This window comes from Paroedura picta, chromosome 6 (genome assembly GCF_049243985.1).
Source record: "Paroedura picta isolate Pp20150507F chromosome 6, Ppicta_v3.0, whole genome shotgun sequence".
NCBI lineage: Eukaryota > Metazoa > Chordata > Lepidosauria > Squamata > Gekkonidae > Paroedura > Paroedura picta.
Window position 1 is genome coordinate 28,221,885 of NC_135374.1, and position 25,739 is coordinate 28,247,623.

At 45.8% G+C, this 25,739-nt stretch overlaps 1 protein-coding gene across 2 annotated transcripts in view; it reads left to right on the plus strand.

The window, feature by feature from the left end:
• The window catches only part of IGSF11 (immunoglobulin superfamily member 11), a 202,201-nt gene that overhangs the window by 101,484 nt on the left and 74,978 nt on the right, over positions 1–25,739 (plus strand). Inside the window, exon 1 of one of the 2 annotated variants that reach the window (XM_077341929.1) lies at positions 11,387–11,407. The exons of the other annotated variant lie outside the window; for it this stretch is intronic. The gene's annotated coding sequence lies outside the window, so the exon portion shown is untranslated. Of the gene's footprint in view, positions 1–11,386; positions 11,408–25,739 lie in introns of those variants that run through there. 2 annotated transcript variants of the gene reach the window in all.

Sequence of the window (25,739 nt, forward strand, 5' to 3'; positions counted from 1 at the left end):
TCAGGGCTATGGTGGCACTTTTGAGATGCTTCGACTCCATGGAAATGCTCTATTGGTTTAGCGCTATAGTGCCCAACTTAGAATATTTTTTCCCCAAAACCCTGCAAGGAAGAGCTCGTGGTGAAAAAAGGGCAGAGGGAAAAGGGGACCTGTTTGAAATAACCATAGTGCTGCAGATATGGTTTATTAATGGAAGAAAATCAGCTGTATGAAACCCCCATCCCTGTATAACTCTAATTGAAATTGGGTCAACAATGAATAACATTTGGTTTAGAAGAGTAACATGGACTCCAAGAACTAAATGTTCTCGATTAATAGCATATCCTTTCTAAGTGCTTGCGTGGTTAGATGCATCCTCTAGACCAGGGGTGGTCCCCCAGATGTTCATTGACTACAATTCCCATGAGCCCGTGCCAGCATTTGAAAATGCTGGCAGGGGCTCATGGGAATTGTAGTCCATGTACATCTGGAGGACCACAGGCTGACTACCCCTGCTCTAAATAACCAACATGGGCCAAACTGAATTGTCGGATTTTGTGCTTTTGAAAGACATGGAGTCTATTTGAGAAGTGATCCCAATGATCACAAGATTTGCTGAACTGATGAACAAGGTCCAAAGCACATTGAGGAACTAAGTCAACATCATGGCAAACCTAAGCATGTATACTCAGAAGTGAATCCCAGTAAGTTCAGTGAGTCATCTTACGCCCTACGAAATTTACTTAGGATTGCAATCAATATTACTTCACGAAGGATCTAGTCAGAACTTCAAACTGGAACATCTTTGTTAGCAAATTGCATTCCACTTTTGGGGCATCCCATTCCGTTTGACATGACGAAGAATTAAAGTACCTTCATTCAAATGACCAATTACAGCTCTTTTGCCATTCTGTCCTTCACACCGAGACAGACGTAAATTTTTTATTGACTCAGGGCTTCCTCATCTCATGGCTGTTATTATTTAAATCTGACAGGCAGGTTCTTTTTCATGTAAATGATACCCCCGTTTTCATTTTGTCAAAGGAACAGAATATGTTCCCGCCTCCCACTGCAGCTCAGTGGATCTTGCTGAAATGCTGCTCCTGACCCCCACCCCACCCCCAGGAGCAGGAGGAGAGCCAAAGCAGGGCTCTGTAGGAGGAAGAGGAAATTGGTGGAAATGATCCTGCCCTTTTCATTAATGGAACGTTCAATCTGGATCCAACCTCAGGTGCAACAGTCTTTGCAAACTACCCAAAATAGGGATTTTTGAAATATATCAGTGATCAATAACTCACTTCCTCTTGGGTGCAGGTCTCCATTGTGTCCTGGCAATGAGTGTCATGCAATCTGTAGCCTCGGCTGTGTGTTCAAAGGCATCCCTTTTGACCCTCTCCACTGCTGTGCAAGGACACCATGAAGCCAGTTTAGAGCAAGGACAGTGTTCCCTGCCTGATGTTAGGTAAATAATTGGATAGGGTTAAGTGGCAGGGTTACTAAAGTGGCTTGTAGTGAGGGAAGGAAGTATTGCCTTGATGCAGCAGATTTCGGGGAAGGAACAATACTGTAAATAGTTCTGCTGCTCTTCACAGCAGTCTTCACAACTTGCTCACAAGGGGCTATGTTCCGTAGACCAGGAGTAGTCAACCTGTGGTCCTCCAGATGCCCATGGACTACAATTCCCATTCGCTGGCAGGGGCTCATGGGAATTGTAGTCCATGAACATCTGGAGGACCACAGGTTGGCTACCCCTGCCGTAGACAGTAACCGTGTTCCCAAAAGACACCCTCTATTGTGGCTCAGTCCTACTTCCCATCTTCTCAGCTACTGTCCCAAGGCTCAGGAGGGCAATAGGGAGGATGGGTTAAGGACAGAGGTGACTGGGACTTGTCCAAATGGTTTTTGCAGAGAGCAGGACAATGACATTCCGTTCTGCATGCCCCACAGCAGCTTCCAGGCTGCCCCAGACATTGCACCCTGTGCTGCGAGGCAGCCAGCACAACGAGGCGACAGTGACAACACTCCTAAAGTTGTGTTTTAGGTCATATTAATAAAACATCACATCCAATCCTTTAACTATCAGCTATGCCATTCCACCCAGTCCCAGAAGGGCTGAGTCAACCCATTCTTCATTTTCAGTTTTGCTGTTGTCATCCGACCAGTTCTAACTGAATTGTTGCTCTCAACTTTAAGCTGAGGATCACCTCTGTGAAAGAGCCAGGTGTGGCTATATGTGTATTCCTCGGCAGTATTCCATAGGATAGGAGGTAATTGTGTCTTTTAATGTTTGGACCACTTGATCCACTGTCGCTTTAGGGGAGTGGCTGAAGTGCATAGAAGTTCCTGCGCTATGTTGTGGCTTGTTTGTGGTATGAATAAGCCAGTTATGCATATGCACTGAGCCTCATCCTAACTACTACCAGGCTTAGCTGCTACTGGGAAGGCATTATGAAACAATCCTTAAGGCTTAGTTGCAATCACCAGGCCTGGCCTGTTGCCTCAAAACACACCTTGAATGTGGGATTGTCCAGACACTACAATACAGAGTCTTCAAGCAGTCTTCAAGCAAAGGTTGGATACACACTTTTCTTGGATGCTTTAGGATGCTTTGGGCTGAACCTGCGTAGAGCAGGGGGTTGGACTAGATGGCCTGTGTGGCCCCTTCCAACTCTATGTTTCTATGATTCTATGATTCTATGACAATAGTTGTGCTTGTAAAAAAAAAAACCCTTTTACATGCTCCACAGCTTTATACAGATGCAAAGCATTGCTGGGGCACTGGAAGGGAAACGCAATCTGCTATATGTATTGAATGTAAGCAAGTCTCAATTGACCCCAAAATGTTGGGTTGCCAGAAACCCTCCAACCCCTGCCACTGCTTGGTCGGCCAGCAGAAGGCGGATGAACAAAACCCCCGCTGTTGCAGTGATGGCATGATGTAATTTCTGGGAATCCTAGAGTTTCCATAAGGTTTCTTGTGAAGCCTAGAGCCACATGATGTAACTTTCACATTTGCCTTGGAGATGACACCATACCATTCACACAAAAGCTCCCTCACATGTCCCCGCACCCCCCTTCTCCTGCCAAGTGCCAGCCACTGTCTTAGCAACCCATATGTGCATGTTCCATGATGGAAGAAAGACAGGGCATGCATCAAAGGAGAGGAACTTCCATTTGTAGGTAGTTGTGGACTCGATTTCTAGACCACGGAGCAGGAGCACTTTGTGCATGTGCATCCATTGTGATAGACTTAATGTGCTATCTGAATGCACCTGATGTGCGCTTTGTTGAAAGTTAATGTAATATACAGGTATTGAGATTCAGCTCTGTAAAATTGCATAAAATGCAGACAAATTTAACAGAGCAAAAGTACTGAAACTGTGAAACTGTTAGATTCAAGCCAGAAAAAGAGGAACTGCTGTTTCACGCAGTGGGCAGTTGATTTGTGGAACTCATTGCCACAAGATGGGATGATGTCCATGGGCTTAGAGGGGGTTAGGCAAGTTTCTGGAGGGGAGGTCTGTTGCTGGACTTCTTGGCTATTAGCTATGGCAGCTGAATGGTACCTCTGGGGCCAAAGGCAGAAGGCTGCTCATTGTTAGCTGCTGAGGGACTATCAGCAGGTGAGGGATGTTGTTCATGGACCCGGCCTATAAGTTGCCTGCAGTATCTGGCTGGCCACAGTTGAAATAAGGATGGCGCACTAGATGGATCATTGGTTTTGCCCAGCATTCCAAGAAAACAAAAATCTGAACAAAGGATATTCTGCTTTGGGGCATGATTGCACTAATTAATGCAAATTTACATGCCATCCCTCTGTCAACAAGGCACAGTCAGGATGACTTGCAATACATAGCAACAACATAAAGCCAGCTTTAGACAACAATGCTTTGCAGTGGGGCAGTGAGATCAGTGCCTCCTTGCATATTTGGAATATAAAAGTGTGGTTCTCATCCCATATGCATTCCCTGTAAGTGCTCTTCCATAATGTATTTCTCTAAGAGCTTGAAGGGACTCATGCAAGCAAGCCAAGTCAAGCCACATGAGCAGAAGGCACTAACTGGTAAGAATTGATTAATTAACCTAAAATCCAAGAATCATACCTATGAGGCCTGAGAGGGAAAGAAAACATTTCTTCTCCTGAAAAACATGGTGCTTAATCGGACCTTGAGCATAAGAAAAACCCCATTCCAAGCAGAACAGTATGTTGTTGTGAGCGAGGCCACAGGTATCACACTGAGATGCCATCTGCCTCCCCTGCTGTGGCACGGCTTCATGCCATGGTGCACTCTGGCTCCCCTGAAGCAGTTGCAAAGTCCGTTCCCAAATCCCTCAGGAGGACCAAGCCATCTGGCCAGGCCAGCAGACCGCACTGCTGCTCACAAGGCTTCGCAATCATTTTGTACAGCTGGTACAGATGAGGACCACTTTTTAGGACCGCCTTTCCCTCTTCTGCTGCTTTCTTGACCCAGATAGTCCCAGTGGCCTGAAGATCTCTGACTTTCCCATGAAACTGAGGCTCTGTGGGGGGACTGCGAGGAGATCCTCTTCCCTCCCCATCGGAGACTGTTCTCAGAGGGCACAGGAGCTGTGTCGGCAAAACCAGAAACTCAGCAGTGACTACTTAGGGAAGCGCTTGATGGAAGAGAAGCATGGCCAGCCAGCCAGCGTTTCAGCACACTGTGCGGCAGTCAGCCTGCTCTGCTGTCTCAACAGGCGGCCGTTTGGGAGCCTGATGCACTCAAACATCAAGCAGAAGAATCCAGCTTCCAGCTATCCGGGGCCGTCAGGCTGCATGTCGGCACTCATGAGGCACTTCTGGCCTTGCAAGGGTTTCGACAGCAGCACCCGGCTTCGGCGGGGCCGGAGTCTATTCAACTCAAAGAGACAGAAGGCGCCAAAGCACAGCAGAGCTCACAAGTCATGCGTGGGTGCGGGAAGAGGACTTCTCAGATCTTGTCTAAAGAATTGCCCCCATGTTTTTCTTTTAAAGAACACCCAGCTTTTCAAGGTAAAGCGAATCAATCTGATTCTGAGAACTACCTTTAAAAAATACAGGCAGGGGAGGCATAGGGTTGTCAGTGCCCAGGTGGGAGTGGTTGGAGGGCTTCTCCCCACTTCAGGGCTATCAGAAATGTAGGCATGTTGCTGGCATCAGAGGGATGACAGAGCCAAGCAGGACGCTGGAGATCTAAACACTCATCTCCTCTAATGCCCCCTAGAGGACACTATTTTCTGCTCATTGCAGATTTTGCATATTCCAACAATTTACATGGCTGCTCCTAAGTTTCTTACAGGAGTTCGCCAGGACAGTTTGAGAAATTGAAAATACCACAAGTGGAGGCTGAAGGTGCTTCTCCATGCCTGCCACAGTGATGGGGAAAAGGACACCTGTGAGCCTGGGAGGCACCAAGCTTTTGCTGAATGTTTAGTGCATAGTTTAATGTCATTCTTCTGCAAACACAAGGACTTGGTAACATGCCGGTTGTCCTGTGCTTGCCATGGCAGAACTCTGAGCTGACTGGAACACCAAGTCAGGCTAAAAGGGTTGCCGTGGGCACCGTTGTCAGAACAGCTGGGCAGGGCTTGCTTCATAGGGCTGACATGGCATGGAGTGGACTGTCCTTGATCCTTGAGGACTAGAGTTGCACTGAGCATGGAGCATGTGTGGGAATGTACCCTGCCTGTCCCACCATCCACCGTGCATGGTGGTAGGTCATTGGGAAGCTCAATGTAGAACACTGGCATTTGGATCCCATGGAACAGGCAGTATATTTTAGCCGATTAATGACAGCGGATTCCCCAGGGTCTAAAAGAGGCATCCTCCAGCCCCCCTTCCCTCACCCTGCTGTAATGTGTCAGGAGTTTGTTTGGGCTGCACGGCACCTCTGCCAATAAAGCTGTGTCCTTTAAAAAGCCCAATGATGTGCTGTGTGCCAAGTCATTACTGTTGTCATTCTAAAAGCACTTTGCAGGGAGTAAGGCCCACTGAATAAAAAGGGAGTTACTTCTGGTTAGCCCTGCATAGGATTGGACCCCAGGCAAATCTCGCCCTTCTGAAATGCTTGTTTCCCTGTCACAGTGGTCTGTGTCGCTCCCTGGCAGCTTTTCCAGGGCAGATGTGTATTTGTCAACAACACGAGGAATTGTGGTACTCTGTAAACCGAAAATGCAAGGACAGCAAGACGTAAATTGGGTGTAATAGAAAAATAAATAACATGAATGGCTTGCAGAGCCTGCATGATTCTCATTCTTATTTAATCCAATAAAACCTCCCTTTTTAAAATGTATCTGGTATGGCAGCAAGATTTCCCACAGCATCCCGGCACCCTGCCCATAGAATTAAGATCCGGCTTGCTATATCAGGCACTGAGATGGGCCTGGTATGATCTGCAGTTGGAGGGGAAGGATCTGTTGGAATGTCAGAGAGAGCCCAGGGCAGGTACCGGTTCCAAAAGTCTGAATTTTATATTTACATCACAATATGATGTGTGCAGCTTAATCTGATTAAAAGCTGGAGTGGTTCTTTTAAATTCAGGTTTTTACATATGCCATAAATATAGTGAAATGCTTACCTGGTGAAGACACTACATTTTTGGCATTTCACACGATGTCGCCAACATCCCGTGTCCAATCAGCAAACTGCTAGCTACATCCTCCATTTAAAAGCGCTTGCTGGGGAATCATAGAATCATAGAATAATAGAATCATAGAGTTGGAAGGGGCGATACAGGCCATCTAGTCCAACCCCCTGCTCAACGCAGGATCAGCCCAAAGCATCCTAAAGCATCCAAGAAAAGTGTGTATCCAACCTTTGCTTGAAGACTGCCAGTGAGAGGGAGCTCATCACCTCCTTAGGCAGCCTATTCCACTGCTGAACTACTCTGACTGTGAAATTTTTTCCCTGATATCTAGCCTATATCGTTGTACTTGTAGTTTAATCCCATTACTGCGTGTCCTTTCCTCTGCAGCCAATGGGAACAGCACCCTGCCCTCCTCCAAGTGACAACCTTTCAAATACATAAAGAGGGCTATCATGTCCCCTCTCAACCTCCTTTTCTCCAGGCTGAACATTCCCAAGTTCCTCAACCTATCTTCATAGGGCTTGGTCCCTTGGCCCCAGATCATCCTTGTCACTCTCCTCTGTACCCTTTCAATTTTATCTACGTCCTTCTTGAAGTGAGGCCTCCAGAACTGCACACAGTACTCCAGGTGTGGTCTGACCAGTGCCATATACAATCGCATAAGGTGGATGCAAAACCTACAAAATGCAAAACCTACAAAAGCGCTGACAGAACACTATTTTTACTGATGTGCGGAAATGCCGCTAATCTCTGATTGGGTGTGGGTGTGGGTGTGGGTGGAGGCCGGAGTAAGTCTTGAATTTGACATGAAGCATTTCTGTGTGATTAGACATGAAAGTGCCCCAGTGACTTAAAAAGAATAAGCGGGGGGCGGGGGGTCCTATTTTAAAGGCAAGTAGGGTGTGAGAGTTGAGGAATGAAGTTCTCTTCCCTGTTGTCCACCTCCCCCCAATGCTCTTTTGAATGGACCCCCCCCCCACTTCTGTGTAGGGTTGCTAGCCTTGAGATACTGGTGATTTGGGGGGTGGAGCCTGAGGAGAATGGCTGCAGCATCTACCTTCCAAAGTGTCTGATTTCTCCAGGTGAACTGCTCTCCGTCACCTAGAGATCTGTTGTAATCCCAGGAGATCTCCAGCCACTACATGGAGGTTGGCAGTCCTATTTTAAGGGTGCTCAGAGGAGTTCTGTGTTTGAACCCAGGCAATGATCATCACCACATCAGATTTGACCTCTTGTTTGAGGTGGTTTGTTAGAAACAAAATTTCTTCTATCTTGTGCTCGGCTCATGTCATGTTTCTGTTTTTAAGGCACATCAATAGCTTACAAGGGGGGAAAAAAACACTCCTGCAACATCTAGATCTTGATGTTTTCAGTGCTTGTCCCTACCACCCATCATTTTGCCTTTTTAAGCACGAACCTTCCTTGATATGTTTTATATTCCCATAACACTCTGCTTATTTTGCTGGCAGAAATGCAATACTTGGCTGCTTTTTTAGAATAAATCTTTTACATAAAACAAGCACTTTCCCATTGATCCATACACATTTTATACTCCCTGTCTCTGGTTGTTCTTTTTTTCTTTCCTTCCTTACTTTGCCGCTACAAGATCTCATGGAGCCTTGAGGCTGATATTTTTTTTTATGCTTTTCAAAGCTTTTACTTTATTCTTTGATGCCCCTTTTTGCCATTCTCTTCCTCACCATCTTGTACTATTTTGCTGTTGTCTCTGATAAATCAAAGACACTTTGGGCCTTGTTTGGAGCGAAAAACCTTTCTCTTAGCTGTTTATATTCATTTCTGCACATGGATGGCATTTTCTTGTTGGTTTGAAACTTCTTTGGCAAAATTCTTGCTTACGTAGCAGTTATATATTGACCCATTTGAAGACTCCAATTTGTAAAAAACAAAAACAAAAGAACACAACCCAGACAACGGCTTCTGTCTTTTTCAGCAGCGTAGTCATCTATAACATTGCAGCCATGTTTCTTCTGGGCTAGATCTTAGAAAGTGGATTATCTGGAGTGGTGTCTCATTCTCCGAACTGCTCCCCTTGTGCCAGCCATTACTGCTGAGGGGGACTTCCAGCTTCCCACATGAAGAATTAGTGACATGTGTAGGCTGATGATCTACATGGCTTGGTGTGGTGGTTAAGATCAGTGGCCTTTAATTTGGAGAACTGGATTTGATTCCCTCCTCCACATGAAGTCATCTGGGGGACCTTGGGAAAGCCCATCATGCTGCCTGAAGGCAGGATCGGGGCGGGGAGCAGGGGAATGGGGGCCCCACCGCACGATGGCAGGGAGCGGCATGCTGCTCTCCCACCAAGGTGGGGGTGGGGGGAGTCCCTGAGCAGCTCTGTGAAGCTGACAGGGGCATGTGGCATCCCTGCAGGGACACCATAGGTTGGGGGAAGGTCCAGCTATGCTGATTATGCATGGCACTGGCCTGACCCAGCCCCCACTTATGCCTGCAGCATCCCAGGGAATGTGGAAATTCCGTGTTGCCTTGCTGCGGGTTTTCCAGGGCACTGTACCGGGCCAGGACTGGGATGGCGGCAGTATCATGCATAATCAGGGCTACCCTGCTGCCTCCATCCCTGGTTCCTACCCTGTGCAAAATCTGAGTTCTGGCTCCCTTAACGCGAATTGACAAAGAGGTTTGTGAAACCTTGAAGGCTGCTAAACCTATTGCAGCCTACCCATCTGCCAGCTGGCAGCAGGAATGCCTTTAGTCTGTTAGATGCTTTGGCACACTCTGTTCTTCTCCAGGGTCTTCACCATCCTAACTGTCCTGACCTGGTTGGCCCAGGTAAGCCTGATCCCGTTGGGCTGACCCTGACTAGTATTTGTATGGGAAACCTCCAAGGATTGCCCGTCTGCCTGATAGTCCTGAGATGAAGGCTACACTTCATACGCCATATATGATCAATAAATGGCATCATATCTGGAAGGAAAGTTTTGGGACTTCCTCTTCAGCGACCTAGCAGTGCATTCCAGTGTGTGCTTCACCTTCTGCCCTCATTCCACTTGGAAACACTATTTCCAGAGTCCCTGTAGCATACAAGAGCTCTCCTCCCTGCTTGCTCCATGACCCGTTCACCAAAGCATCGTGAAGCATCGTTAGAGATGTATGCAAATCATGCTGTAATTTATTCTCCTGTGGTCTGATCTAGAAATGCCTTGTCTACCAAGGTTGACTTTAAAAGTACAGCTTGGTCTCACATTCAAGTAGTGCAGCCCAGCCACCCAGGGATGTGGAAGTTGTTCTTTCCTCTTGATCGGACAGCTCCTGAACACGCCACCCCACCCCACCCCACTCCACTACCCCCACCTTCGGTTTCTTCCTCCCCTTTTCTTGCAGTGTAATGACTTGAGGTCAGGAGATTCTTCCCCTATAGGCCTGGAAAGTTGGAAGTCAGAAGCAGATTTATTTAGTTAAGTCAGAATCAGGAGATCAAAGAAGTGTACATGTTTCTCTCTCCCTTGCAAAAACCCTTTGAGGTAGGCTAGCAGAGTGAGAGCAAAGTCACCCAGTGAGTTTCTTGTCCAATGGGAATATGAATCCATGGACCTCCAGGCCTTCACCAGCTCTCAGGAGACAGCACCACCACTGATTCCTGCAACTTTCTTCCGGGTCATCGTTCCACATGATCAGAGGCATCCTAAACAAGAGTGAGACCCCCTTCTGAGCTCATTGACTTCGCTGTGAGTCTTTATTTGTTATCTTTATTTGTTATCACATTTCCCGTGCACAGGCAGGAGTCTGAATGAATGCAGAACCGAAGGGCTTGTTATGCATTGGATACACAATTGCCCAAACTGCGTGGCAGATTAATTCAGGAACCACTTTTCCGCGGATCTGATGTTCACAAAACCTGCTTCTTATTCAGGGCCCTTATCGACAACTTTGAATTATTCTTTCTTTTTTCTTTATTGTTGCTTTGCAATCCGAAAACCACTTTGATTCATAGCATCTCTAGGACAAGAGGCTCTTCATTTCTGAGATGGATTCTGACTAGGCTTCCATTCAAGAGGCCTGCTAGAAATGGGAAAGCTTTTGTTGAGGAAAAGGGATCTTGGTGGCAGGCCTTTGTGTGTGTCTGCTGTGTGTGAGAGAGTTGCTTTCCTCTGCTTTTAACCTTTTCATGCCATGAAGAGAAAAAGAAGGTTTAGGTTTTTTACACCCCACTTTTCACTACCCAAAAAGTCCCCATTCCCATAGCTGTTTACACTTTCCTGTTTATACTTTCCTGTGAGGTAGGTGGGGTTGAGAGAGCTCTTAAGAGAATTGCTCTGTCAGAACAGCTCTAACAGAACTGTGACTGGCCTAATCAGTTTGGTCTGAAAGACTGCAAATAAAAGTATGATATGGCTAGCCCAAGGTCACCCAGCTGGCTGCTTGGGGAGGAGTGGGGAATGAACCCCAGTTCTCCAGATTAGAGTCCGCTGCTATTTAACCACAGCTCCACGGCAGTTCTTAGCAATCACGTTGGCATCTTCTCGATCCCAGGACATCTTCACAGTCACAGTGTTGGCATAAACTTTCACAAATCGGTGTTCACTTCATTAGCTACACCATTTGTTCATCCAATAAAGTGATCTCTAACTCATGAAAACTTGGGCTGCAATGTGTTATGTTCATTTAGATAGGCTTTTTTCTGTAAGCCACTTTGAGCCTCCTTCGAGTAGGGAAAAGCGGCATATAAGAACCAACTCTTCTTCTTCTTCTTCTTTTGTTACTTGCCTTTGGACTTCTCTTTCATTTTGCTTGCAACAGACTATCGTAGCTGTCCCTGTGGAATTACATCGCACTACTACCAGTCAAGGCTGACCTGGATGGGCCAGGTAAGCCCAATCTTGCATGTTCTTTGAAGTTAAGCAGGGTCAGTCCTGGTTAGTAGTCAGATGAGAGACCACCAGGGAAGTCTGGAGATGCTACACAGAGGCAGGCAACCCCCCCCCCCAACTTTTCCCTGAAAAGCCCTGCAGGGTAGCCATGTCAGCTGACACCTGACAGCACCTTCCACCATTGCAACTCTTCACAGTTTCCCCCCTGAAAGAATATGCAAATAACTTAAAAAACATAATCCATACATGCGTGCCAAAAATTGGCAATGAATAGCGAGTGCAATTAAGCTCAAAGGCTTTGGGTGGAACAAAACACCCCCTCAATGGCTGCGGGGGAGGAGGCATCTCCTCTGTCTTTTCTGCTCCACAATGCCTCCCATTGAGGCTGCTTCCCGGAGGCAGAAGGAGGGCTACTGACACGCGTTCGTTCTAGTTTTACTCTTTAATCCTGCATGCAGTCAGGCTGTTTAAATCCCATTGAAGTCAAGTGTGGATTTAAGGTGCTTATCTGTGTATGCAGAATTGTAGCACAAGACCTCTGTGTCACTCCAGTCAGAGAGATAATGTTAATCCAACAAACTAAATCAATGCTACAATCTCTCGTGAAATTCCCATTTTGCTGTGTAAAGCAGTAGGACAGTGGACTCAAATAAAATGGTGCTTGAGGGGCTGCATTCCTGAATCAATTTTTTAGTAGTACAGCATGTCTTCCCATCAGTTATGCCCCTTCCCCCGGTCAAACACACTTGAAATTAACTCCATGTGGTACCTACACCATGTAGTAGTTGTAATACAGGGAGTAGTTTACTACACAGATTGTCATAGTCCCTCCCCCTCCCCCCCCCACACAGTTTCCTGACAGTACAGGAACACTTGGTTGTTCTATGAAAACTTGATGACAGGCTTCAAGGCAAGTGCTCATAGAATTGTTTGGAGAGAAATATAAGGGTCCATTCCGTACAACTTAAATGTAGCTCAATTGTAACACTTTGTAAAAGCTACATTTTTTACATTATGCACAACGTCGTACATAAACCGCGGCACTCCAGCAACACTCCTACAACATTCGCTTTTTTAGAGCGCTTTGGGGGAATTGCAAAAAGTGGATTCCCTCTTTAAAAAGTGCTTGACTCCTGAGAACAGCCTGCAACACATCAGCAGAAGACATGTGCGTTCTCAAAATAGCATTAGGAAGAAGGTCCCTCCTCCGCTCCCGCCCCCAAGCTTCCGGGAGACGGGAATGCCTTTCCCCCCCTACAAACCGTATAAAGCAATGAACAAGCGAGCATGCTTTTCGTTCAACAGAAGGTTTTAAACTTTAAACTTTCAAAGTGAGCATCATAACGTCACAGATTCCCTTGCTCACCGTGTGCCCGAATGTTGCCCTACCTGCAATAACATGCATTGTATGTTTTTTTTTTGTTCGAGATGCATCTCAATGATTACACATATGTCCGCCATCATGAGCCTCTTGTGGCGCAGAGTGATAAGGCAGCAGACATGCAGTCTGAAAGCTCTGCCCATGAGGCTGGGAGTTCAATCCCAGCAGCCGGCTCAGGGTTGACTCAGCCTTCCATCCTTCCAAGGTCAGTAAAATGAGTACCCAGCTTGCTGGGGGGTAAACGGTAACGACTGGGGAAGGCACTGGCAAACCACCCCGTATTGAGTCTGCCATGAAAACGCTGGAGGGTGTCACCCCAAGGGTCAGACATGACCCGGTGCTTGCACAGGGGATACCTTTACCTTTACCTTTATGTCCCCCAGCAGGCTGTATTAATTAGTGTGGATGGAGGAACTGTGAAAGCTCCCTCAGCGGGCTTTTTTCCATCTCCAATGAATACCTCACCCCTGGTCTAGCCTTGTGTAAAAAGCCATTTGGGGGGAGGGATTAAAAAAAATAAAACTTAAAGGGAAAGGGGCATTTTGGAGCCACAAGGGTGATCTGTTTGATTGACTCTTCAGTTGGATTGATGGGCTGAGGCAAGCAGAAGCGCCACAAATTTAGAGTGCCTTGTTGTAGTTCCTGCAAGCCCGAAAACATGTGCGTTACCAAAAAAGCACTTCGGGTGCTCTACAATTTGCACTGGGCAATATGTCAAAATTACACTACAAATTGTAGCAGTTTGGGCTGCCACAGACATCCAGCAACATTGGCAGATGTGCGGAATGGACCAAGGAAAAGGAGAGCTATGTATGCTGACTAAGCTGCATGTTGCAGGAAGGGTGGAATAAAAGTGCAACAGATACACACTTCAGTTGCTGCCACCTGTCTTCAGTCTGGCATTTGCAGCTCAACTACATTTTATGGTTAACTGTGCACAAATCTACATGTTTATTTATTTATTAGACTTCTAGCCTGCCACTCAGAGAACAGCTTGTGGTGGTTAACAATGATTAGATAAAATCTCCAATAAAATATGCTTACATTTTTGTGCGTGGCAAATGATAATTCTCTCCCAGGGTTGCCAAGCTCCAGGTGGGGTCTGGAAATCTCCTGGTACTCCGAGTGATCTCCAGCTGATGAAGATTAGTTCCCATGAAGAAAACGTCTGCTTTGAAGGGTTTCCATTTAGGCACCATAATTATCCAGAGTGAACCAATAATACTGAATGGTTAATTTTACATTATAGTAGTAATAATAATAATAATCCCACTTTAATAGGACATTTCACATGCACAGAGTAAGTTTCTCAGTTATCCTTGAACAGCTTTGAAAGGTAAGCCAGTGTTAGTTATTTTTATCCCCTCATTCCTGTTAGGGATATGCATTTGGGATGGTTTGCCTAAAAGTGTTTTATAAATCTGTTGTTCAGGCAGGATTGGAACCAGGGGATTCCTAATTATTATTATTATTTTATATCCTGCTCTTCTCAATTGACTCAGGGTGGGGAACATCAGATAAAATCATAAGTAATAACTAATAAAATAACAATTACATCAAATAGATTTCAAAATTATTAACAGCTGCTGGGTTTTGAGAGGTTAAGGAATTCATGCCACCGTCTATTTCTGTTTTCATTTCTTTTTTATTTTTATTGTTTAAGGGGTTTTTGGGGGGGCATTTACATTGTAACGTTTACTGGTTTTTATGGTGTAAACCAGTGGTCCCCAACCTGCGGGCCGCGGCCCGGTGTCGGGCCGCGAAGGCCATGGTGCCAGGCCACGGCTCCCTCTCCCCGCCCCCCCCGCAGTAAAAAACTTCCCAGGCCACAAGCTTGCGGCCCGGGAAGCTTCTTACTGTGGGAGGGCGGGGAGAGGGAATCAGGGCTGCGCCGCGCACTGCGCATGTGCGGCCAAAATCACACGTGCGCAGCACTTTTGCGCATGCACGATTTTGGCTGCACATGTGCAATGCGCGGGCGCGGCCCACGCATGTGCGATGCGCGGACGGGGCAGTTGCCCTGCCGGTCCCCAGCCTCAGAAAGGTTGGGGACCACTGGTATAAACCGCCACAAGATGTCAGGAGTGGTGTCAAACAGTTCATGGTGGTTCGTGAACAGACTAGAAAGCACTCTGAGCAAGAGGGGAAAGTACCCCAAGAAACAGGAGATAGCTCTGCTCCCTGCTGCTCAGCTGTTTTGGGCTTTCTTTTGCAGTTTAAAGGGACTGCACAAGAAAGACTACAGTCCCTTTCAATGGCGTTTGCAGGGCCTTGAACCAGTTTGTTTAACAAACAAACCTGCTTGTTCAATTTTAGTATAGCTCAGTTTGTGTCTGAGCCGCAGACCACAAAGTGCATTTCTCCAGTACATACCCATCCCTAGGATATACACAGCTGGAGAAAGGTATGTATGCCCACGTACATGTATTTGGGACAATTTTAGTAAGTGATGTTTGCCTCTTTCTATTCCTTTTTCCATTGCACTCCCTCCCCACCACGCACATATATTTCCTCAATTAATTAATCGGTGCTGTCTTATTTTTCTAAATTGGCCTGCAGCCACTGTTTCCTACCATACCTGTTTGGTTACCATGTCTATTGCATGTATAAATAACTTGACACAATGTTGGCCCCAATTACCATTCATTTCCCATCTGCTGTAAAGTTTATGGGCTCCGTTACTAAGTTTCCTGATGCAGAAAAAAAGTTCCTTCAGCAGTTGGTCCTCAGACAGAATTAAGCTCCAGAGTCTTGAGATGTTCCTCCTGGGAAGATAAGGGGGTTTGGAGCCACCGTGCTCAGTCTCACAGGGATACAGTTTCAAAAGATGACTGAGAGCAGGGGATCCGTCTATTCTGAGGAGTGGTGTTGGGTTTCCCTCTCCATCTTAGTCTGCATCTTTAGCATTTCAAAGATGTTCTGACTGTGGTCAAGTGAAAGGTGATGATCCCTGTCAATTCAGTATGTGTGAGCAGGACAGATCTTTGTGACAGCAGAAATAGGAACAAGGGGCTAGGAGTACTTGATACTCCTTTCAGGAAAACAGGTGGAGGCAAGGGCTTCTTGGCTTTATGGATACAGGCTTTTATATGTCTCTCCATTTTAAAAATGCATTTGCTTGTGGTCATTATCTCAGCCCTTCTGTCATGCACTGGAGTTCTGTGCATTCAAGAAGGAAGACGTAGATGAAGTTTATTGAGCTCTGCCTCTCTCCCCTCCTCTTCCGGCTTTCAGCTGGTTGCTCCCAGCCATTGCTGTCAACATGAGGCCCTTCTGCCCTTCAGTCAAGTCTATATGAACAATGGAATACAGTGTTAGAGCAGACAGCATCAATTTTGTTGCATTGAATTCCAGGTCACTATCTCATATTAAAAAACAACAGTGCCCAAATCTTCTCTGCAAGTAGAAATGCATGAAGGGCCTTATGCCGGGTCAGACTAGAAATTTTCCAAGGTCAGTATTACCTGCTTTGACTGGCAGCCAATTTTCATGGTCTTCGGAGGGGTCGGGGTTACTGGTTCTTTTAACTGGAGATGCTGTGGACTGAACCTGGGGGCCTTCTGCATCCCCAGCAGATGCTTTGCTACTCAGCCACAATCCTTCCATCGAAGATATAGCAGGGAGGTTGCTAGCTTAAATTCGTTTACAAAACTTGTCAAGAACAGGATTAATATAGTTGCTCTGGAAAATGCTGAGATTGTTTATTAACACTGTATTTATTTGAAAGGAAGCTGACTCTGAATGTAAAGCACCCTCTCCCCAAAGTTATACACACTTTAAAAAATCCTCAATTTAAGTTGTATATGAATGTAAGGCGAATCCCCTTTTTAAATATAGTATTCCTCCAAAAAACAACAACACTCTAGTCTTGGTTTTGAATAAATGCAGTATTCATTTTTTATTTTGAGATATCTTAGAACCTTAGAGTTGGTAGGGGTCATACAGGGCATCTAGTCCAACCCCCTGTTCGATGTAGGATCAGGCTAAAGCATCCAGGATAAGTACCTGTCCAGCCACTTTTAGAAGACCACCGGTGATGGGGATAACACCACCTCCTTAGGTAGCTGACTCCATTGCTGAACTACTCTGACTGTGAAATTCCCCCCAATGTATAGCTGGTACCACTCTATACATAGTTAAACCCATTACTGTGGGTCTTGTCCTCTGCTGCCAACAGGAACTGTTCCCTGCCCTCCTCCAAGTGACAACCTTTCAAATAAGAGAGAGCCGCCTCTTCTCTTTTCTCTGCAAAGTGGCTTATAACATTATCCTAACTATCTTCATTTTACTCTCTCAGCAGACTAGGCTAGGTTAGGCTGAGAAGGAGGTTCGAGCTTTTGAAAAACAGCACGGTCGGTTGTCCCTGGGGAGACCATAGCATCTAGTTGTGCTGTACATATAGGGTTGCCTGCTCTGGGTTGGGGAATACCTAGACCCTTTTCGCACCAGGTATTTGGTCCAACTCACCTCTAGTCTGGTCACAGGGCTAATGCCCACTTCTGCATGACATCAACACCAATCTGGGGCTGTCCCAGGCCAGGCCTGACTCAGTCCCTAATTTTCCCCATGGCAAGGGAATGCAGATTCCCTTTTTTGCCCCAGGTGTCAACAGGACTTGTGTTGGGTCTGGGCCATGCGGTTGCAGAAGAATTGGGCCATCTGGGCTGTCCCGGCCCAGCTCCTCCTCACCCACACCCAAGTACAGCATCATGGAAGGGAGAAAATGCTGCCATGCTGGGACAATTTGTTGTTGTTTAAGAACGTGATACTGCATTCTTGCGTTATACCACATTCTTAATGGTTTTTTAAAGGCAACATGGTCGAATGTCGCTGCCCTAGCTGCCATGCAGGAGCATACACCTGGAGTGGACAGGGTGCTGTGAGCCCAATGCTCCCCTGTACAGAGCCAGGATGAGGCGAGGCAACCTGCCCCAACCCCAAAACAGGTGGCAGTGCTGTGCAGTGGCTCTCATGCGGTAAATGTTCTTGAGACTTTGGGTGTAGAGTTGGCTGGGATTTGGGGTGGGTATGGACCATAGTACCATTCTATGGAATATACCCTCCAAATCAGTCATTTTCTCCTGGGGAACTGATCTCTGCTGCCTGGAGAGGAGCTGCAATTCCAGGGGGTCCTCGGGTCCCACCTGGGGCCTGGCATCCCTACATGGACCTGAGCCTCCAAGATCCTAGTCAGGCCCTTAAATTACCAAATAAGGCCAAGGTGATCCAGTGAAGCCACATCTTTTGCTGTATCTTCTGCATGCAGCAGTAGGCCAGGACTCAGCACTACAGTGGCCTTGCTAGACAGCTGGGAGGCAGACACCTTCAATAAGAAGATCTCTGCATTGTGCAGTATCGATTTCAGCTTGTTTAAACCCTCCTCCTTCATCCTCTCAACTCTCCAAAGCTCAGTTTATAAATCAAACCAGCTGTTCTTGGATCGGATGTTGCTGGGAACCGAAGCTGGCTGTCATCAGCATATTTGTGACACCGTTGCTCCCGTCACGATGCATTTGGATGATGTTCTGTTCCCAGGAGAGCAACCAAAGTACTCAGTTTCTTCTCCTTGGGCCAAGAGTGAGTGTCACAAACTATGGCCTGCCATGGCACAGAAGTCTTTGTTTTGTCTGCTCACCAGCATCCATATTCTGCACAGGGATCATATTATTTAGGAAGTGCAAGATGTTTCATGCCCAGATCTTGCCTTTTCCTTTCCTGCCAATGTGTTGGCCCTCAGATGATATCATGAAAGGTGAAAGCATATTGTGGTCTCTTGGCAACCAGAATTGGGTTCTTTTAAAATAATAATAAAAAAAAGAAACCTGTTTGTTTTTAGCATCTTCTTTACTTGTCAGCAAATTAAGAACATTCAGGAGCATGAGGGAACTTTTTAATGCTTTGTGCTTTAAGTATGCACAGAAATGGTTTTCAGACATGCTGTGGACATGCTAGTCTAGAGAAAAGAACACAGAAGTAAGGATATCTATCTATCTATCTATCTATCTATCTATCTATCTATCTATCTATCTATCTATCTATCTATCTATCTATCTATCTATCTATCTATCTATCTATCTATCTATCTATCTATCTATCTATCTATCTATCTGTCATGTCTTTGGTGGGTCCTGGATCCATTGGACCAGCTCCACAGGTGGATAGAGAAAAATTGCTCCACCAGAATTTCGCCTCTCTTCCACCAGCCAGTGGGGGTGGGGGTGGGGGGGCAGGGATTTACCTCTCCAAGAAAGGGAGGAACTCTGGAAGTTAAATCAACATGGCCATATGACCCAGAAGTAAAGTAGGCACATCAGGGGTGACACTCTGGTTTCGGGGCAAAAACTTTATTCTACCTTAGAATATTAAATTTTAATCTGCTTTGAATATCTGGTCCCTCCAAACAAAATTATTTCTGTTGCATGCCTGGCTTTGTTCATTCCCTGTGAGCTTGGCAACCCTAAATCATGTCCTAAAATAACCCTACGAATTTGCCGAAGAAATAATGCAAGATAATAAAACCGGTTGCTGATTGGATTTTTCAGCAACACTGTTCAATTCAAACTGATGATGATTCAAAATAGTGTGGAAGGGCATTTTGGTAAATATTGAACTCCTGGTATAATGTTGGGCTGGAAAAGCAGTGTACAGGGGGCGAAAGAGCCCCTCCCCCACCACAATAGTCCCATCAGAAGGCACCCCAGGACTCTACTAAATGGAAGCGTCTCCCTGGGCTGTATTGGCAGAGTTTGAATTTGAAGAAAAATGTGAAGCACCAGTAAGCTTTATTGTGAAGAGAAACAGCTATGTAGAGCAGGGGGCTTCCAAACAGTCTAACTGTTGTCTGCAGTCATTCTTCTGTTCTGGAGGCAAGCAGAGAGGAAGAATACTCAAAGGAGTAGGAAGTCTCCTATTGAGTCAAGCAGGACACTGAAGAAGATCAGGATCTAACCATGTTCAATTCACATTTCTGAAGCCACCTGCAGGACACTCTTTCTATTCTGCCCAGTCATGCACACTGCGGATCTTCCATATTCCAACAGGCTGAGCCTGGGGGACTGAATCTTGTCCAGTCTGGTCCTGTGAGACCCAGGCTCACACCTCTCCTCTGCCACAAAGTTTGCTGATGATTTGGGGCCAGGGTGTGTGTCTCTCTCAACCTAACCTGCTTTACATGGCTCTTGTGATGATAGTGCAGGGGGAATCAAAATGTGCTAAATAAATCATCTGCTAGCATGAAATGGGGATGCCTAAGGCCTGTAGCCCTGTGGTTATAACGCCTGCAAAGCTGCTCACGGTGCAGCAAATTTTAAACGAGACCTTGAGCTTTTGCCTTGCAGTTAAATTGGGCATAAGATAGAATGAGGAATTGGAAAGTGCTGCGAGCCACTCTTGGCTTCATAGCAGAATTCAGTCTGGGTTTCTAATATGCCCAGCCAACGTAGTAGCCACTATATTGCCCTTGCTCTAAAAGGTTTGAGAGAGTTGATCTTCAGCTCTCCTGCTGGAATATATACAACTATGAAGGTAATCATATAACAGTAATATTCTTGCTTTTAGAAGTGGTGCACTGAAGCATCAGATTACTATGGGAACATTAATCAAATCTGCTATTCGGAACAAATTCAGAAATGAAATCTCTCCCTCTTCTCTCAACTTTGTCTCTTCCCCCATCATAATGCTTCTTACATCAGGTTGATTACTTAACCCTTTAGCCAGTGGTATGTACTTCGTGAGTGGTGGATAGCTATATTCACAATGGTCAACAGCCAAAAGAGCCACGTCACTTCTGTGTGCCTCATGTGCTGCCACTATTGTATACCTGGGGTGAGGGGTAGGGCTGGCAAGTCAGTCATTTGACACAAACCAGTAAGCAGGTTTTCAAGTTCCTTAAAAGTGTTTATTAAGTTGGATGTTTAGAAAATTGCTTCTCCATATTACCAATACCCTTCACATTGATCTCTAGAGTTGCAAGGGGCAGTCAGCATCCAGATGGCACCTGGAGATCTCCCTCTCCAGATGATCAAGAACAATTCCCCTGAAGAAAAGGGCTGCTTTGGAGGGACCTGCTGAGATCTATCTCACCCCCCAAACCTCACCCCCTCTAGCCTCCATCTCAAAAACATCCAGGTATGTCTCAACCCAGCGGTGGCAACCTTAGGTTAGAATTTCTTTCTGTGCTACCTGGGAACACAACCGATGGCCCCTCCCATTTTTCTGGAACATTAGGGCTCCTGAGCCACAATAGGGCTCCTGAGCGACTGCACAATGATTGTTGCCTTAAATTGTTGCAACAGTAGCACCTATAATAGTTAGATGTTGGCTCAGAGTATTGAGGGGTTTTCTACCTTGGTTATTCCATCAATGCTAGAGTCTCATAACTGCCACTAATTCACAACGTAAAGGCACCTCGAGAGACTGCTTAATCTTGGACTCAGCTATTATAAGCCACAGCTGCCTTTCTCAAATGAAGCCTAGTCTAAGAGAGAGTTTTGGTGGTTCCTCATTTTGTCCAATGGTGGGCGAGTCACATCTTGAGGCAGGACACAACCTTATGACCCCAGGGTTTTGCCTAGAGGTAGATTTTGTATTCCATGCATTTTTATGAGAGTCAGTTCTAATGTTCTGTTTTAGGCCATGTCTCATATGCAGTTAATATTTTATGTTTATTTATGTTTATGAAAGGGTACAGAGGAGAGCGACAAGGATGATCTGGGGCCAAGGGACCAAGCCCTATGAAGATAGGTTGAGGGACTTGGGAATGTTCAGCCTGGAGAAAAGGAATCTGAGAGGGGACATGATAGCCCTCTTTAAGTATTTGAAAGGTTGTCACTTGGAGGAGGGCAGGATGCTGTTTCTGTTGGCTGCAGAGGAGAAGACATGCAGTAATGGATTTAAACTTCAAGTACAATGATATAGGCTAGATATCAGGGAAAAAAATTTCACAGTCAGAGTAGTTCAGCAGTGGAATAGGCTGCCTAAGGAGGTGGTGAGCTCCCCCTCACTGGCAGTCTTCAAGCAAAGGTTGGATACACACTTTTCTTGGATGCTTTAGGATGCTTTGAGCTGATCCTGCGTTGAGCAGGGGGTTGGACTAGATGGCCTGTATGGCCCCTTCCAACTCTATGATTCTATGATTCTATCCCATTTATTATACCCAGTTCTTCTCCTCAATGAGGACTCAAAGTGGTTTGCTCCATCTTTCTCTCCCCTATATTGTATCCTCATAGAGCCATCATGGTGTGGTGGTTAAAAGTGGTGGATTCTAATTTGGAGAACCAGGTTTGAATTCTTACTTCTCCACACGAATCCTGCTGGGTGGCTTTGGGCCCACCACAAAGCAAGGGAAGGTGATTGAAAGCTGCTTTGAGACTCCTTCAGCTAGAGAAAAGCATGGTATAAAACCCAGCTCTTCTACAGTAACAATTTTGTGAGGTAGGTTACACTGAAAGACACTGCATCCAGCCCAAGGTCATCCAATGAGCTTACACAGCCAAGAGGAAAACTGGGAGCCATTCCACACAGCACTAATGTTGCTGAAGTCTTACCATTGTGTAATGCTATTTTTTTAACATTATGCACAATGTCGTACACAATCTGCAACACTCCTGCAACACTCCCGCAAAAAAACGTTTCTTTGTGGCGCTTTTCGGGGAAAGTGGGTTCCCCCTAAAAAACACAAAAAGCCCAGCTCCTGGAGCATCTTTCCAGCCGAAGCAGGGCCGACCCTGGCAGCATATAGGTCGCTAGACTCTTGATAACAACCTGCAACACATTCGAAAAAGACATGTGCGTTCTCAATATAGCGGTAGCAAGAATGTCCCTCCCTAAGCTCTCGCACCCGAGCTTAAGGCGTCGCAATCACCAATTTCCCCCCTTAAACCAGCAAAAGCAACGAATAAGCGATGCTTCTTTGGCTGACATCCCTCCACAAGCAATTGTCTGTAAAGTTTTCAAGTACAATACAGCCCCCTGTTTGACACTGCCCATAATTTCGGCCAGAAATTGCACCGGGGGGCCCTCCTGGTTAACTGTAAGAGCGTGTAAATGATTAAGCACCAGCTCCCATGCCAGTGAAAAAGGTCTTTCTGATACATTGAATGAACAAATATGCATTGCTACAGGTGTTTTCAGGTCTTTTTAAAAAACAGTTTTTAAAGGGAAGCACGAATACAACAGTTCATTGGATGTTCTTTTTGATTGATGGCAAGGGGGGGAGTAAGCATGGGAAAATATCGCCTCCTTTGTTGTGATTCCGGCGAGACCTTAAATTTGTGCGTTATGAGAACAGCACTAGTTGGAGAGCCTTTTTCTCGAGAAAACTGGCTGTGTGCGTTACCGAGACCTGCCGCTATTAATTGCAGTGCTTTTAGATAGCGCTCAGATTTAGCTACATTGGCGATCATGCGGAATAGCCCTGGGTCTCCCAGATTCTAGCAATGTTTGCTTTCACAATCACAAATTCTGGGTTATAATCCTAGCACCTTGCTGAACCTCTGTGTAGCCTAAATATCCTTTCTTTGATGCTTTTGAGATTGGTGGAATATTCAGATTGTACAAAATAGAGTGTAGGAATGCTGGTCAGTCCCTGGTGGGCCTGGGAATTCCCTGAAATTATAGCTCATCCCCAGGCAACAGAGATCAATTTCCCTGGAGAAAATGGCTTCCTACTTCTGTTTCTGCCCTCAAAGTCTCCAGCTATTTTCCAGCCCAGAGCTGGCAACCCTAGCAGATTGGTAATGTATAAGCCATTGAAGCAACTGACGGTGAAAAGAAAACATTTTCGCATTCAGAGAGAAAAGACAGCTTCCTGCAGAATCTGTCCTTTGTTTTGTGGGCAGGGGCTCTCTCAGTGACACCCAAGCGTTTCTGGCACTGAGTGTGTTTGGATGGTTGGAGGCACATAGGGTTGCCATGTGCCCTGTCAACCAGGGCTTCTTGCCACTGCTTCTTTAGGTGGTAGGAGAAGGGTTTTTTTTTTAAACTGCCATTGTCATGCACAGTATGATGTCACTCCTGGGTTTTCCCTGGAAGTGACATTATGTCACTCACATCTAAGTGTCCTCCGTATGCATGGCCTCCATCTTCCCCTAGCTGCATCTATCAGCTGGCAAACCTAGTGGCCCAGCATCCTAATGCTGTTCTCTGGCATCTGGGAACAGGCCATGGCTGAATTGTCAAGGGCATGGGGACACTGGCCCCTGAATTCCCATGGGGCCTCTGAGGAAATGAAAGAATGCTACAAAGAGAAACGTTTGTTCTCTTCCTGTAGATCCAAATCACTGGGAGGAATAGGCAAGGATCTTGTGACCTGCAAACAGAAGCATTGTGAGTGCTGATTCAGAAGCTGTGGGCCTTTCCTTGCTTTTCAGCTCAGTGAAATGCCTTTTGCATGCCTCCCAGTGCTCCTAACAGATTGTGCTCCAAAAAGGCACAAAGCAACTTTGTAGTATGAGACTTCTGGTCCACCCCGCTGAATATCATCTCCCCTGACTGGCAGAGCTCCTTCAGGCTCTTGAGAGAAGAAAAGTCTTTTCCAGCACTTGCGTCTTGAAATCTTTTTTCTGGAGAGAAGCTGTGTAACATGCTTGGCTTCCAGGCTTGCTGATGCATTCCTTTGGCACTGCTATTAATGTTGATTCAAGATATTCTCATCCATTTATTTTAAATATTTTAGTTTGTTCGTTTGTTTATACTATTGATCTTAATCCACTTCGGGAGCCTTAATGACCAAAAGGTGACTATAGTGTAGCCAAATAGATGATGATGATAATTTATTCTTAGCCCACCCTTCCATGTTGCTCAGAGCAGGTCACAGCAATGTAAAACTTCATACAAGCATCATAAAAGTTTTAAACATTATAAATTAAACTTCAGAAGGAATCCTGAAGAGGTTTTCTAAGATCTAAGTCCCATTTTGTTGAACAGGGCTTTGTCCCAGGGGAATGTTCTTAGGATCTCATCCTTAGTCTTCATGAGAATCAGAAGGGAACGGCAGGAGTGTAGCACTCAGAGTGCTGAACTAAGACCTGGGAGATCCAAGTTCAAATGTCTCCTCTGTAATGAAAGCTTCCTACGTGACCTTGGCCTACGTCACTGTAAGGATAATCTACCTTATAGGGTTGTGGTAAAGATAAAATGGAGGAGAGAGGAATTATGTGATCAACTGCATTGGGTTCCCATTTGGGAGAAAAATAGTGCCAAAAATCTATAGATGAATATTTAGGAAAAATTTGCTACCACCCTCCTTTACAAGAACAGGTTTTATAAAGCTCTGTTTGGTATGTTAGGGGAGAGTGTGCTTGCTTCCGCAGTTCACCTGGATTCCTGATTACAAATCATCACATCAGTAGAAAATGTTGAAGTTTTGAATCAGCCTCTTCAAACTTTGTTAGCACCAACTTGAACCAGCCTTACTACTTGCACTTGACAGAGAAACAGCGATCAAATAGCGATGACTCCCTTGTGAAAAAAGAAGGGGGGAGGGAACTATACTGGTTTGCTTTCTTGGAGCACATCTGTGGGAACATAGTTGGCAGGCTGCCATTTCTGCAATTCCCCCTCTCCCCCCTCTTTGCCTTTGATGACCTCTCTGGGGTCCAGAAAGGAGACTGGTGCATGTGGGGGGAGTTGGTTCCAGATAATGGAGTTCACTTTGTTCCTGACCTGAGGGCAGTTGGGTAGAGAGTTGGACTGGGAACGGCTCATCATAAGACTGTCATCAGTCTGTTAAAGTCAATACCAATTACAAGGCTATTAATTAAAAAGAGAGATGTGACTGTTGCATGTAATGAATATAACCCTTTATTTGCTATACAGCCACATAGCCCATACCCAGACTAAATGAGGTCGTTCCCAGTATGTTGATTATTCAAGAGGCAATGACAGCTTTTCAAGTGGGTGTCACTGGTCTTAGGGACTGCTATCCCAAGTTTCTTTTTTCCCCCTCCA